The sequence below is a fragment of the Miscanthus floridulus genome, chromosome 3 (assembly GCF_019320115.1).
Source record: "Miscanthus floridulus cultivar M001 chromosome 3, ASM1932011v1, whole genome shotgun sequence".
In the NCBI taxonomy this organism is placed as follows: Eukaryota; Viridiplantae; Streptophyta; class Magnoliopsida; order Poales; family Poaceae; genus Miscanthus; species Miscanthus floridulus.
The window spans coordinates 80,421,411-80,435,385 of NC_089582.1; the positions used below are offsets into that span (position 1 = coordinate 80,421,411).

A 13,975-nucleotide genomic window follows, 5' to 3' on the forward strand; every position below is an offset into this window, starting at 1 on the left:
AGCTGCTTCTATGTTCTTCGGCAAGTTAGTTATATGGGCCCTATGAGACTGAATTTTGGCATTCAGTTCGGCTAGTTGAGCTTCTAGTCTGCTTTTTTCATCCTCCATGGCTTTCAGTTCAGGCTCTAAGGTTGCCAAGGAATTTCTCGTAGTCTGGATATGAGAGTGAAGATCTTTAATCTCTAGCTTTTTCAGAGATCTATCCTTCTGTAGAGCGGTCCTCGAAGATATATTTTTGGTTGCCCTTCTCACCATAGCAAAATGGTCGTCAAGATGGGCTGCAGATTCTAGGGGAACCTTGAGAGCAGATGGGATATCTTGATCAATAAGTTCAAGGAGGTCTTTTATCTGGTCTGCATCCTGAACCAGACTGATGATATCCTTGTTTAGCAGAATGATCACCTCTTTTAGCCGGGACTGATTTTCCAGCGATAAGGATTGATGGGAAGTAATCTCTTCACCTTTCTCAATGATGTAATCCTCAATAGAGAAGGAGTAACTGGTGGTCGGTTTAGCGATGTTCTTCTAAAGAAAAGAAAAGAAAGAAGGTGTTAGCCGATTGGGTAATTTTGCTAAAATATAGTGTAAAACAAAGGATTACCTGCTGAGATGATTGATCATCAGGATGGGTTATACCCTGGCTTGCTGGGGAACTTGGCTGAAGATTCAGAGGGGACAGGTTTGGAGCTTGATCAGGAGAGGTTTCCCTTGCCAGTTCATCTAAGATTTCATCTATTTTCAGTGAAGTAAATGATAATGAGCATAAGAGAGTAGATGTTATTAAAAAGAAAGAAAAGGAGAATTGGTTGAACAATGTTACCTATAGTCTCATCAGGTTTATGAGCCTTTGAACCTTCAGCTTCATGAGTCTCTGAAATTTCGCTATCATGAATTTCTTCAGTAGGAACTTCAGGGGTTAGCTCTGCAGACGCTGAGGTATTGCCCAGTATGGGAATTTTGACTTGTGGCTGCAATGGAAGTAATGAATATAGAGGTAGTCAGGCTTACTGCTAAGTGAGATTGTTGACCTGATAAGAAAATAAAAGATTCATGCCTTAAGGGATAATCTGGCCTTCTTGGTCCTTGGTTTTTTGGGTAAGAGAAAACTTTCAGGTGTTTTCCTTTTGCTTTTCCCTCTTGAAGATGCAGCAGCTGAAGTAGCAGGAGTTCTCATGAGTGCCTTTAGAGGTGCTAAATCCAAAGTTGCAGAAGTTTTCATGAATTCCTTTAAGTTTGGAGCATCAAACCCCAGGGCAGGCTTGGGACCAGCCGAATAGTACTGGATTGCTTTGGTTGGGGGAGTAAACTCAAGATCCTGTGCATGACCAGATGTTAAAATGAGAAGTGAATTCAAGGATAAGAAATGATGGGCATAATGAAATTACCTCACTGTCAGAAGTAAAATTGGGTTGCAAGTTTTTGCGTAAAGAATGAACTGATATATTGAAGATATGAGCATGCCATTCTTGCCACCAAGAAACAAAGAAGGGATGAGCAACATCTATTAGCCCAAATGGAGATGGTTCGTATATTGGCAATTCCCATCCTAATTCAAAGACCTTCTTGGCTTCCATTCCTTCTGTTATTACTTCCCTTGACTTTATGATTGTTGAGAAGAGGAATTTTGGAGGCAGTTGGCCATATCCTAATTGTCTGGCCACCATGTTTGGATAATAGAATTCATAGGTGGATTGTACTAATCTCCCATGATGAAATTCGGCTGGCAAAGTGCAAGGTTTGATAAAGGAGTTGAAAATCTCTGTGGATTCTTGGCCTGAACAACCAATTTCATAACTAAACTTGCAGGGCAAAGTCAGATCTTCATTTTCTCTGTAAGGAAACCAGAGCACATTGCCGAATCCTTTGAAAAATAGCTTGAAGAAATGACCAATGTCTATATCAATGCTTATAGATGCTGCTGCTTCCCCATAAGTCTGACAAGCCTTAACCTTTGCTGTGCTGCCTTCAGCATAGTTAACTGAGGGGAAACTTAGGTTGAAGAGGCTCACAGGGGTTATCTGATGCATATATAGTTGGAGCCACATTTGAATTAGCCACCAGGGACCATTCACATAAGAAATTTCTCCACCTTGGCGCATCTGAAGGGTGATCTGATGCATCATATGATAAGCAGACCCTAAGAGATATTTGCCTAGTGGGATCTGAGTGCCTGCAGCTAAGTCTTCAGCCATTACCATGTGATTCAGGGTTGGTTCATTGGATTTTCCACAGAAGATGAATCTGCATAGCCACATATTCATGAAGGCTTTCAACTCTTTGTCAGAGACGGCGCTAGATGCATTCATGTAGTTCTGAATATGTCTGACCCATCCACATCCAGAGCTGACGGCTCTTTGGTTACTTTTGCTCTTGTATTTGTAGGGATATACTGGCAATGACACATTCAAGCCAGTCATCATGAATACGTCGGCTAGAGTGATGGTCATAATACCATGACCAAAGATAAAGGCATTGATCGCGTCAGACCAAAAATGAGAAGCTGCTATCAGAAGGGAGTCATTCCTGGGTGTCTCTGCTAAAGATAATTCCAGACAATGACTGATGTCCTGACTTTCCTAGTGGCTGCTGCTTTTCTCCAGCATTCTCCTGTACCAGTTACGCCATCCGGTGATTGGGGGAAATGGCCAATTTTTGAACGTGTTTGGCCATCGGTTTGACGAGGTGATCCCAGACTTGAAAGGAATTCTTTGGGTTTCCTTCTCAATGATTTTAGAAGCGTCAGGATTTCCCATTGGGCCGAGGAAATAGGAGTCGGGGTTGGCAGCATAGGGGATCAAAATCTGGCTCTTGTATTCCTTTAGAAGACGATTGAAATCAGAGGGGAGTAAATCAGAAGAAGAGCAGGAGGATAAGACGAAAGTTGCTGAATATAAGTAAAGTTTACCTCTGGGATTTCATCTTGGGTCGCCATTGAAGATTTGAAGGAGGTCCGAAGTTGCGCTAAAAGCTTGAATTTTTGGGCAGCGGCTGCGGTTTTGAACGGTGATGACCTAGGAGGATGAAAGAGCTTGTGGTCAATTTCAGAATAAAACAACTTTTATCCCAAAATTGAGGGGGCATGTGTTAACACTGGATTTTGGTCGATTCTGGAAGATGACAGGTAGACCCACATGCGGGAAGAAGGGTGTTCGGCAAACAACACAAGCGGTCGGCTAAATGCTTGTGTGGTCGGTTACTCTGGAAGGCGGTAACTCCATTCGGGAAAACAGAAGATGGCAAGCAAGACCGATCGGAAAGATGAGAGTTGTATTAATAAAGGAATCTATAAGTTTAGGGTAAGGAATCGTAAGTTTCCAAGTTTGTTTAGAAGTTCCTTTGTAAATCGTAGTCCTTAAGGACTCATATTTTGTCTAGGGTATAAATATTGACCCTCGACCATTGTAATAAGGGTACACAACCAAATCAATACAACCGGCCCCGTGCCAACTTTCGAGTCCTTTTGTCGTGTCGTCGAGTTCTTCGAGAGGAATCATCGATCCGTCGACCTTCGTAAGTTCCGACAACCTTGTTATCATGTTTAGTATCATGCGGTGGATTTAGACATGATGCAAGTAGTCTTGTTTGTTTTCAATGGTTGTGCGGCGGATCTTTGCTTAACAATCAAGAAGTCTTCGCTTATGCTTTGTTTATGAGTAAATACCGTGCGGCAGGCGTTTGCTCAATATGCTTAGTGAAAGCGAGATAGTTATCGGCTCTATATTAGATATGGCAAATCTAAATAGATTCATTAAGTTATCCAGTGTTGCATGTTTTAAACCTTTCATATATTTGTAACACACTTCTGCCCAATCTAGATTGATATTGTTCGGCCTTATCTCTCTTGTGGTTTTATTCGTGCTTCAACGATCATTGCTAAATAGATAACATGCTCATAATGGCTGAATTGCTTTAATCTAGATTGTCACATGTTGTGGGTTCATGCATGTTAATCACGTTTAAGCTCTAACGAAACTAGGTGTCGTGCGGCAGATGTAGGTTTTGGTTTAGTTTAATCGTTTTTATTTGTACGTTCCTTCTTCATGGACCCCAATTCGGCTGGATTGCCAAGCTTGGTTATGCATTAACTCATAATTAATTTCACTTGTTCAAACATGTCTTCCCATGCACATGCATTCGGCAATTAGGTCTTTACGTGCATTCACCTTACGGTTAGTTGAATGGTTTATGAACTTGTTGGCAGACAGCTCTCTATAGCCGTATGTCGTTGTAAGTGGCTTCAGGGCCGTATATGTGGAACTGTCCGGTATTACCCGACATGTTCTGGTTTGACATTTAATTGTTTTATCCCTTGTTAGTTTTCAGGTCAAACTGACTGGCACGCTTCTGGATCACGAAACACCCGGGAACCCGATTGAAGCTACGCTTTTCGGCTTGCTGTGTGTGAGGCACAGTGCGTCACATTTTGTGTCAACACCTAGAAATTCACTATCATCTGGGAAAAGCTAATGTAGTCACAGATGCTCTTAGTCGCAAGAGTTACTGTCACACTTTGATCACTGAATCCGTACAACCTGAGCTCAAGGAAGAGATTGATGATTTCCAACTAGAGATACTACTGCATGGCTTATTGAATGAGCTCCGCGTACAGTATGATCTCATAGATCGTATCCATCAAGCTCAGAAAAGTTGTGAAGAGATCGAATATCTCCGTGGTCTGATGAAACTAGGCTACAAGACCAACCACCAAGAAGATGAACAAGGAACCATCTGGTTCAAGAACAGAATCTGTATTCCATCTGACCTAGTACTACGAGAGGAAATTCTGTCAGAAGCTCATGATTCCAAGTACTGTATTCACCCTGGAGGTTCAAAGATGTATCAAGATTTGAAGAAACACTTCTGGTGGAAAGGCATGATGACAGACATTACGGGACATGTGGCACGTTGTGACACCTGTAATAGAGTCAAAGCTAAACATCAAAGGCCTGCAGGATTGCTAAAGCCTCTTGACATTCCCGAGTGGAAATGGGAGAGCATATCCATGGATTTCATAGTTGGATTGCCCCGATCACAGAAAGGCAATGATTCCATCTGGGTGATTATTGACCGTTTGACCAAGATTGCCCACTTTGTACCAGTTAAGACCAAGACCAATGCAGAAAAATTAGCAGATCTATATGTTGAGCATATTCTCAGACTGCATGGAGCTCCCTCTAGTATTGTATCTGATCGTGGCCCTCAGTTTGTGTCCCGATTCTGGGAAGCTCTGCACAAGTCCATTGGAACCAAACTTGATTTCAGTACCGCTTACCACCCACAGACAGAATGAGTAAATCAGATCTTAGAAGACATGCTTCGCGCTAGTGTACTGAATTATGGCTCTAACTAGGAGAAATGCTTACCCTATGCAGAGTTCTCTTACAACAACAGCTACCAAGCCAGTATCAAGATGTCGCCATTTGAAGCTCTGTATGGCAGACCTTGTAAGACACCTTTGATGTGGTCCCAACTGGGAGAAAGATCGTTCTATGACTCCGCCAAGATTCAAGATGCCGAAGAAGGAGTTGCTCAAGTGAAGGAGAACTTGAGAATTGCCCAAAGTCGATACAAGAGCTATGCTGACAAAAGAAGAAGAGAATTGGAGTTCAATGTGGGAGATTTTGTCTATCTCAAGGTATCCCCGCTACATGGAACTATCAGATTCCATATGAAAGGAAAGCTTGCCCCTAGATTTGTTGGCCCATATAAGATTTGCAAGAGGATTGGAAAGCTCGCCTACAAACTTGAGCTACCCGAGGAATTGATGGGTGTACATCTCGTATTCCATGTCTCATAGCTATGCAAGTGTTTGAGAGTGCCCGATGAAGTAGTTCCAACTGATACACTTAACATTCAAGATACACTTGAGTATAAAGAACATCCTATCAGGATTCTGGGCAGAGATACCAAAGAGACCCGAAGCAAGAATATTTCTATGTGCAAGATCCAATGGAGCAATCACACTGAGAGAGAAGCAACTTGGGAGAAAGAGTCTAACCTCTGGCTACACTATCCTTACCTTTTCAAAGAGTACGTTATGCTTTAATCTTGGGGACGAGATTCTATTAAGGGGGTAGGACTGTAACAACCCAAAAATCCATACACTAAAAATACCAACTACAAAAATTTTCTTAAAACTCCCATGTGATGATGAGTGTCATGTATAGTAACCCAACCTAAGAAATGCATTAGGTCTAACCCCAACCCAAGTTAACACATAAGCATGGCATGTCATTAGTTAATTGTGTTTTAAATTCAAACAAATAAAGTATTGCATGCATTGTTAATTCAAAATGTGATTTGGATTTCCATTCGAGTTATGATATGCTTAACAACTCCAATAAAATAATAAACCATAAAATAATTAAAACTCAAACCAAGGAATAAAGGTTTAAAGAGAAAAACTAATTCTATTTTTGTAAAACAAAAACCACACCTATTTTTGTTATACAAAATAACTAAATAAATTACTAATATTTATATAAGTATGTTGTGGGCCTCATATCAAAACTCCAATGAATATGGTGCACCAATTTGGAATCCAATTTAAAAATCAAAATGGAATTCAAACAAAGAAGAAGGAAAGAAAAACAGAAAAGAAAAGAAAAGAAGAGAAGGCCTCGTAGCCCAGGCCTGCTCGGCTTCGCGGCCCAACCAGCCCAGACAACTGACCGGCCCAGCCCTTCACCTCTCCCCTCTACTAGCCCATGTGCGCGAAGTAGCAGGCCGGCCCCAACTTGCACGGCCAGCCCAGCTTGCGGCCCAGCGCGTCGCCCATGCCCGCGCGCCCTGCTGCATCGCTCGCTACCACTGCCCGCTGGACCACACCCGTCAGCCTTTCTCCTGTTCATCTTCTCCACACCACACCCCGACCGCTCACACCGATCTCCTTTGCCGACCGAGCCCCGACAGTGGTGGCAGGGGTGGGCTAGGGGGTCACGCTCGGGGCATGGCCTTGTCCCCTTGGCGCCACGCCCACGCAACCACGCACGGCCGTTGGATGAGATGCACACGCCTCCGATCCTCCTCAATCTCCAGCCACCGAACATCGAGCTCCATGGCCGAGATCAGCTATAAGAGCCCCTGGTCCCAGTTGCCCTAGTGCATTCTTGTGCCCACCGCCACCTTGCGGCCACCCCCCTGCACACCCAAGCCAAGAGAGAGAGCCAAGAGAGGAAGAAGGAAGGGAGAGGGAGAAAGAAGAAGGAGGCGCTGACGAAGCACCTCCGAAGCCACCAGAGCAAGGAGCCGATGCCACGATGCTACATGGCACCACACTGCCTCCGGAGCTACACGGCCGCAACTCATCATGGCGTCGCCATCCTCCCTTCCATAGCACCTACGGTGAGCCCCTGGTTCTTCCCCTGCTCGCCACCGGACCCTGCTACTCTGGCCATGGCGCTCCATAATATGAGCGCGTAGGCCAAGGCCATCTCCGGTCTCTAGGCACACAAGCACAGCACACTCACACGCACACCGCGACCACCTCCGAGCCCTTGGACGCTGTAGACCCCTCCAAGCCCCATGGACGCCAGAGCGGAGCACTCGCTCACCGCGCTTGCAACGCCGCCGCCGTGGCATGGCCACCACTGGCGCACCTGGCCGCTGTGCTGGACTAAGACGCAGCTGTAGGGGATCACGTGATGCCTGGAGGTTAGCCGTGTGGACCGAGTCATCGATAGCCGGCCATAGCACCCTGGCCACAAGCACCAGACCCTGGCTGGAGCTCCGCCGTGTACCGCCACCGCGGCCAGCCAACAGGAGCCATCCAGCCAGCTCGCTAGCGTCACTAGGGCACCTGCCATGGTAAGGCTAAGCTGTTGCCCACTTTAGTTGAATGCCCGCGCCACTAGAAGGGGCTCGCCGATGGGCATCGCCACGCTGAGCCACCGTTCGCTGTGGCCAGCGCCTTGGGAAGCCTCGGCCGCCACCTAGACCCCACCATCGTAGTCGCCGAGACCTAGCAATGTTTTTCCCCATGTCAATTGGGCGCTAGCGCCGCTGTGGAAGCTTGCCGGTGAGCACATTGCTGGCGAGAACACGCCGGCAAGGAAGCAGGGGAAATTTCCCCTCGCCGGCCACACACGTATGAACCCGGTGTACGTGGACCACAGAGAGAAGAAAGGAAGGGTGGACGCAGTTCACCGAAAGAAGACGTGGTCCATGGACCAGTGCATCTTGGTCCACCGTGAGCCACGCTCATGCCCACAGCCTGGAAGCGAAGCCCAGTAGGAGCCCACGACAGTGACATGGCAGCACCACAGCATGCCACATGGCGGGCCAAGCCCACCCCAGACCGGCCCAACCCGAGCCCACCAGGGCCCGTTTGAGACCCGGCCCATGTTGATCGTTGACCGGTCAACATTGACCATTGACCTAGCCCCACATGTCAGTGACACGGTCACTTTGGACCCACATGTCAAATGCTGACGTCACACGGGACCCACACGTCAGAAGCCAACACAGCTGGGGTGACGTCATGCTGACGTCACGATGACATCAGCTGCTGACGTTAGTAGCCAGGCCCCACATATCAGTGGCTCTGACCGTTGACCATTGACCGTTGACTTGCCATTGACTGACGTTGACTTTGACCGGACCCACCTATCAGAACTGTTGACGTTGCTGACGTCATGCCGACGTCAGCTGAACCCCACCTGTCAGTACCAGAACCAGGACGATGACATCATGCTGACATCATGCCGTCATGCTAACATCAGCATGCCACGTGGACCAGTCACTGCGTGACACGTGTTAGCCTAGGATTAATTCGTCCTTTTTCTATTTTCAGAAATGATTTAAACTTTGGAAATTCATAACTAATTCATATGACCTCAGAAAAATACGAAACCAGGACCAAAATTCATCTAAAATCGAGCTCTACGCAATGAACCCATGTTTGAGTGCATTTGGCTCTTTTGAATTTTTATTGCTTGTTTGTGCTATTCTATAGACGTCGCTAACGCGACTATAATACGATCATTTGCAGACTCAGAGGAGAACTAGACAGACGAGGATCGTGAGTACCGTGAGGAGAATGGAGACGACTACACTAAAGGTGCCACATCCCACCCAATCTCATAGCACCTATTACGCATGGCTAATATAGAACTGCTATTGCTTTACTTTATAGTTGTAATCACACTGTGATAGGACCTGCATGGTAGTATGCTTTCTTGATGGCCTTTACCTTGATGCAACCTTACCCCTGCTCACCCTGCTATTAGTCTAGACACACGCTTGCTGCTATATTACTTATTACTTCTACTACGCTTGTACTACGTTGATGCATGGTGGAATCTGGTGTTAACTGGTCTATGGGGAGAGTGCTGTGTGTGTGACTTAGGTCCATGGAGGGTGAGGGTTGAGTCAACCAAGTTGGAGTATACGATGAGCCTAGGGCAAGTCTTGCCATAGGGTGCTACCTGGTCACCCCTGGAAATGGATACCTATGGTGGGTAGATGGTATATGAGGTGGTCCTGGGTGTGAACCTATGATGGGAGGAGCCCGGGATGGAGGTGCTGTGGTGGCACGATAAATGGAAACCCTGATGGAGACATTCTGGCTTGGTCATCCCTAAGGACTTACTAGTACTCAGATTCACCAGGAAGCCTTACGTACCACTCGCCCTATATGGTGCGGGACGGCCGGACTACTTGGTAGGATATTGCCACTACTGCTAGGTTGATAGCGGATAGTGTAAGGAGGTACAGGGCACGGAGGATTTTCCCACACCCTTCCGAGACTTCATGGAGACCTTGTGGACCCGGCTCATGACTCACAGTTTCAGCCACCCCAAACTAGACTTGGGGTGTACCAGGGCTGAATGGTAGAGTGGCATTATCCTAGGCTAGCAAGCGGCCAGAATTAGCCTAGTTGATGATGGTCAGCGAGGAAGGCGATTCTTGTGGTTATATAAAACCTCTACAGAGTGTATGGTTGATCGATCGATACATGTGCCGACTTGTCGACTATGGACCTTTCTTGGGTTTTGCTTAAACTAGATAGTGAGATGAGTCCTTCTCTTCTTTCCTAGTGAGAGAGTGTTGGTCGTAGTCAGGGGCTACGGGCCCTAAGGCAGTGTCAAGAGGGAGTTGGCCTATCGACTGAGCGATGGTATGGTGTTGACGGAGATGGTGGTATATCGATCCCAGGATCAAAACCTGGCTCAGGAAAAGGAATGGGGTGGATGGTGTGTGGGAATGGTGTTAAAACTTGACCAATTATTATATACTTGATATGCTACTGCATAGGAAACCCCAGCCTTATAGGTTCCTTTTGACTATATCCAACTTGCATCCAATTTCCCCAAAGCAATGCTCATAGGGTTGGGAGTGGCCAGTACAAATCGTACTGATAAATTTTGGCACACAGGTTCTACTGAGGAGTATAGCTCCGAGGAGTTTGATGGATAAGGGGTTCATGCCTACGCTTGAGTTTGGCGATCTTATCTTCAAGCTGTTTTGAATGAATGCTACTTTTGATTCCGCCAATGCGGTGATGTAATAATTTATGTAATTCTGCACTATTTGTACTCTGATATTATCGTTGTATGGATGTGATATTCGACTAGAATTTGGGTAATATGATCTACAACGGTCTTATTACACTTCGACGCTGTGGATTTCCCTTTGTGGAAATTGGGGTCGCTTCACATACTTTGCCTCCTTGCCCTCGCATTCTTAGCCTCCGCCGCTAATCGCCTAAGCTTCTCGCACCCGTACTGCTCCCTCCATCAAACTCACTACTGCCTTCTCCCCTATACTGCTCCCGCCGTCGCAATGGACCCAAGGTATAGATCCAACATCTCCCCTCAGCGCTTAGAGGGCTTCGTCCGCTGAGGCCACCTTCGCCCGTTGACTGCCGCCGAGGAGTGGCGACTGCCTGGTGAAGAGGATGAGCCGCAACTGCCCGAAGGGTATGTTGTGTCTTTCACCCACTTCCATGAGAGGGGATTCGCCATGCCCGCCCATCTGTTCCTTTAGGGACTGCTGGACTACTATCAGGTAGAGCTACAACACCTTACCCCCAATGGGATCTAGCACATTGTGGTGTTCGTCGCCCTATGCGAGGGGTTCTTGGGGATCAGTCCCCACTTTGACCTATGGCGGTATCTTTTTGCCATCAATCTTCTAAAGAGGCGGATCGAGAAGCAAGAGCTGCACACACTAGTGGGGTGCGCCGGCATCCACCTCGGCCACCACCGGGCAGGAGCGTATCTGCTAATGTGTCTGTCCCCCTCCAACAAGGGGTGGCATTCACAATGGTTCTATGTCAAGAATGATGTCGCCGCCCCCTTGCTAGCTTTCACTAGGCGCTACATCGTGGAGGCCCTAGAGTCGTGGGGGTGGGGTGTCACGACCAAGGGAAAGAAGCATCTCAACAACCTTCTCGTCGCCCTCCAAACTCTAAAGGATAGGGGCATGAAGGGATCAGGGATTATCGGCACCTACCACGCGAGGAGGGTTGTGCCGCTAATGGTGCGTGTGCTTCCCCTATATCAGATGGTGCCTGGAGCGTCGTTCAAAGGGACGATGCTTGCCGACAAAGCGCTTCCTCCCTCTAAGGTGGCGCAGCACATCAAGGAGGCGATGGAGCCTATGAAGGACTCTGTCGGTGCTATCCTTGACTTTGTGTACCCAGTGCCGGGGCATCCCCCAATGCGATTGGAACCAGGGTTTGTTGACTTTGTAAATTTTCTTTCCCCTTGTTCCTCCTTTTACTTGAATTTCTGACCCCTTGATGCTAACCTCGGGATAATGGGACCAGCCGAGGGGGCTGTTCTTTAAGGACAGCCTGGCCCCACTGCCGAACGACCCAACCCGGATGGCAACGAACCATGCCATGGCCGATTGGGACAAGAAGATGAGGGAGCTCGTGAAGAAAAAGGCGATACGGAAGCAGCAAGCTCAAGATTGAGGAGAGGAGACTGGTAGTGAAGACGATGACGATGATGATGAGTCTGACGAGCCAGCAGCCAGTGTGGATTGGGGTGACCTGGAGGATGAGGACTCACTATCCACGTAGGGACCCTTCCCGTTCCACGTGGGGGGAAGCGAGTCCATGAGGACAGAGGAGACAGACCTGCCCCTAGGTTCGGTGGGAGCTGGTGGATCCGCTGTCACCCTTGGGGTGCTGGCGGAGGATCGATGGATGGGAGGTGATGGATCTGCGGCCGCTCCCGAGGTGCTGGTGGATGGGGATGGCTCCGATGCTGCGCCCTGTGAGCTAATGGAGGGGGACAGCTCTGTCGCCGCACCCCACAAGCTGATGGAGGGGAGTGGCCCTACTGCCATGCCCCATGAGCCAATGGAGGGGAGCGGCCCTATCGCCGCACCTTCAGAGACAAGAGAGATGAGCCCTCCTGCCTTAGAGCAGGGGGCAGGCTTGAAAGGGTCCCGCCCCCATGAGTTGGATCAGGGGTCCAGGTGTTCGTCCCCAAAACATACTCGCCACCCAAAAGTGCCAGAGTATGTCACCGATTTCCCTTTTTATCTTTCTATTCTGACCTTATGCCTTTTCCCTTTTGCAGATTCTTGCGATGGGGCCACCCTCTGGTCCTCGCACCCAAGAAGAGCCTCACCCTTCAAGCGGGGCAGATGGTGCTGCCCGACATCACTCCTATTTCAGGTAGGGGTGGCACTGATGTTGCGGCCTTGTTGGCCGGTCCGGTGGCGCTCGTGCCCTCGGTGGTTGCCGAGTAGGTGGCCATGACCGCGCCAAGCCAGGAGCAGCTGGATGCAGCTATGGTGTTGGCAGATGCAGCCATAGTGGCATCCGAGGGAGCAGCACAGTCCATGCCACTGGAGGCCCAGATGGAGGTGGCCGCGACCATGACAAGCTGGTGGGGTCAGATGCTGCCATGGTGGCATCCGAGGGGGTGGCACAATCCGCGCCACCGGAGGCCTAGGCCGCATTACCCGAGGCAGGCCGAATGGAGGAGGACATGGCCGAAGGGTCTTCGGGCATCATGGCGGTGGTGGAGAGGACCCGCAGAAGGTCGTCCCTGGCCCTATTGTCAGGGGGTAGCCGCTCCCCCACGTGGGGCGAGCCGCCACTCCAGTGGATGCTCAGGACCCAACATCGGTTATTTTTTCGCTCAATGATGCTTCCGAGAGCATGGAGCGGGAGAATCTTGACATCGGGTTCTCGGCTATGATGGATGCCTTGAGTCAGGCCAGTGGTGCCCTACGTGAGATCCTCATTCCTACTAGCCAGGTACCCGCTTAATCTTCTCCCTTGTTTTCTTTTCTCTTCATGTATTTTTGTGATTTCATATTTTTGATACCGGTCTTCTTTTCAGTGTATCGTTGCTCATAGCCAGAACAAATCTCGGTTTCTCCGTGAGCAAAAGGTGGAGTGGGACCGTCTTACCGAGGAGGCCCGACTACGAGGAGACATGGGTGCGCAGCTTGCTGCCGCCTAGCAGCGGGAGGCCAAGGTGTGTCAAGACGCGGAGGAGTTCCATGGGATGTTTGAGGACTTGTAGGTGAGGGTGAAGCTGGACGAGGAGGCGGCCACCAGGCTTCGAATGGAGCGGGATGAGCTGCTACAGAAGGATGACGTGGCTAGTGAGCGGGCCGCTGAGCTCCTGGCGGAGCTAGAGATGGAGCGGGACCTGAAGCTGAAGGCTGAGGAGAGGTCCACGGTGTTGCAGCAGAGGGCGGACCAGGACGCCAAGGTGATCACCCGGTTGCGCGAGGAGTGGGACGAGCTATGCTGGACCGAGGAAAGACTTCGCTCGGAGCGTGGCACAGCCCATGAGGATCGTGACCGGGCCATCTGGGAGCGCGATGAGGTGCACAGGGTGGCCGACTCCCTCTAGGCAGATCTTGGAGCCATGGTGAACTGGAGGTTGGACGTCGAGAGCATCGCTGCCAGGCTGGACAAGGAGCTTACTAAAGTGTGAGGGATCCTTTAGACCAAGAGCAACGAGCATGACCTTTTGCAAGCCGCTGTCGGGGTGGTCATCGA

General features: G+C 48.9%; 1 long non-coding RNA gene across 1 annotated transcript; it reads right to left on the bottom strand.

Annotated features, from left to right (window-relative positions):
* Positions 1-285: 285 nt before the first annotated feature.
* LOC136545993 (uncharacterized) lies at positions 286-864 on the bottom strand. Its single transcript, XR_010781204.1, has 3 exons — positions 821-864; positions 602-732; positions 286-525 (listed from the first exon to the last, which is right to left on the bottom strand). It is a non-coding gene; the product is annotated as an uncharacterized lncRNA (long non-coding RNA).
* Between the last annotated feature and the right edge of the window lie 13,111 nt (positions 865-13,975).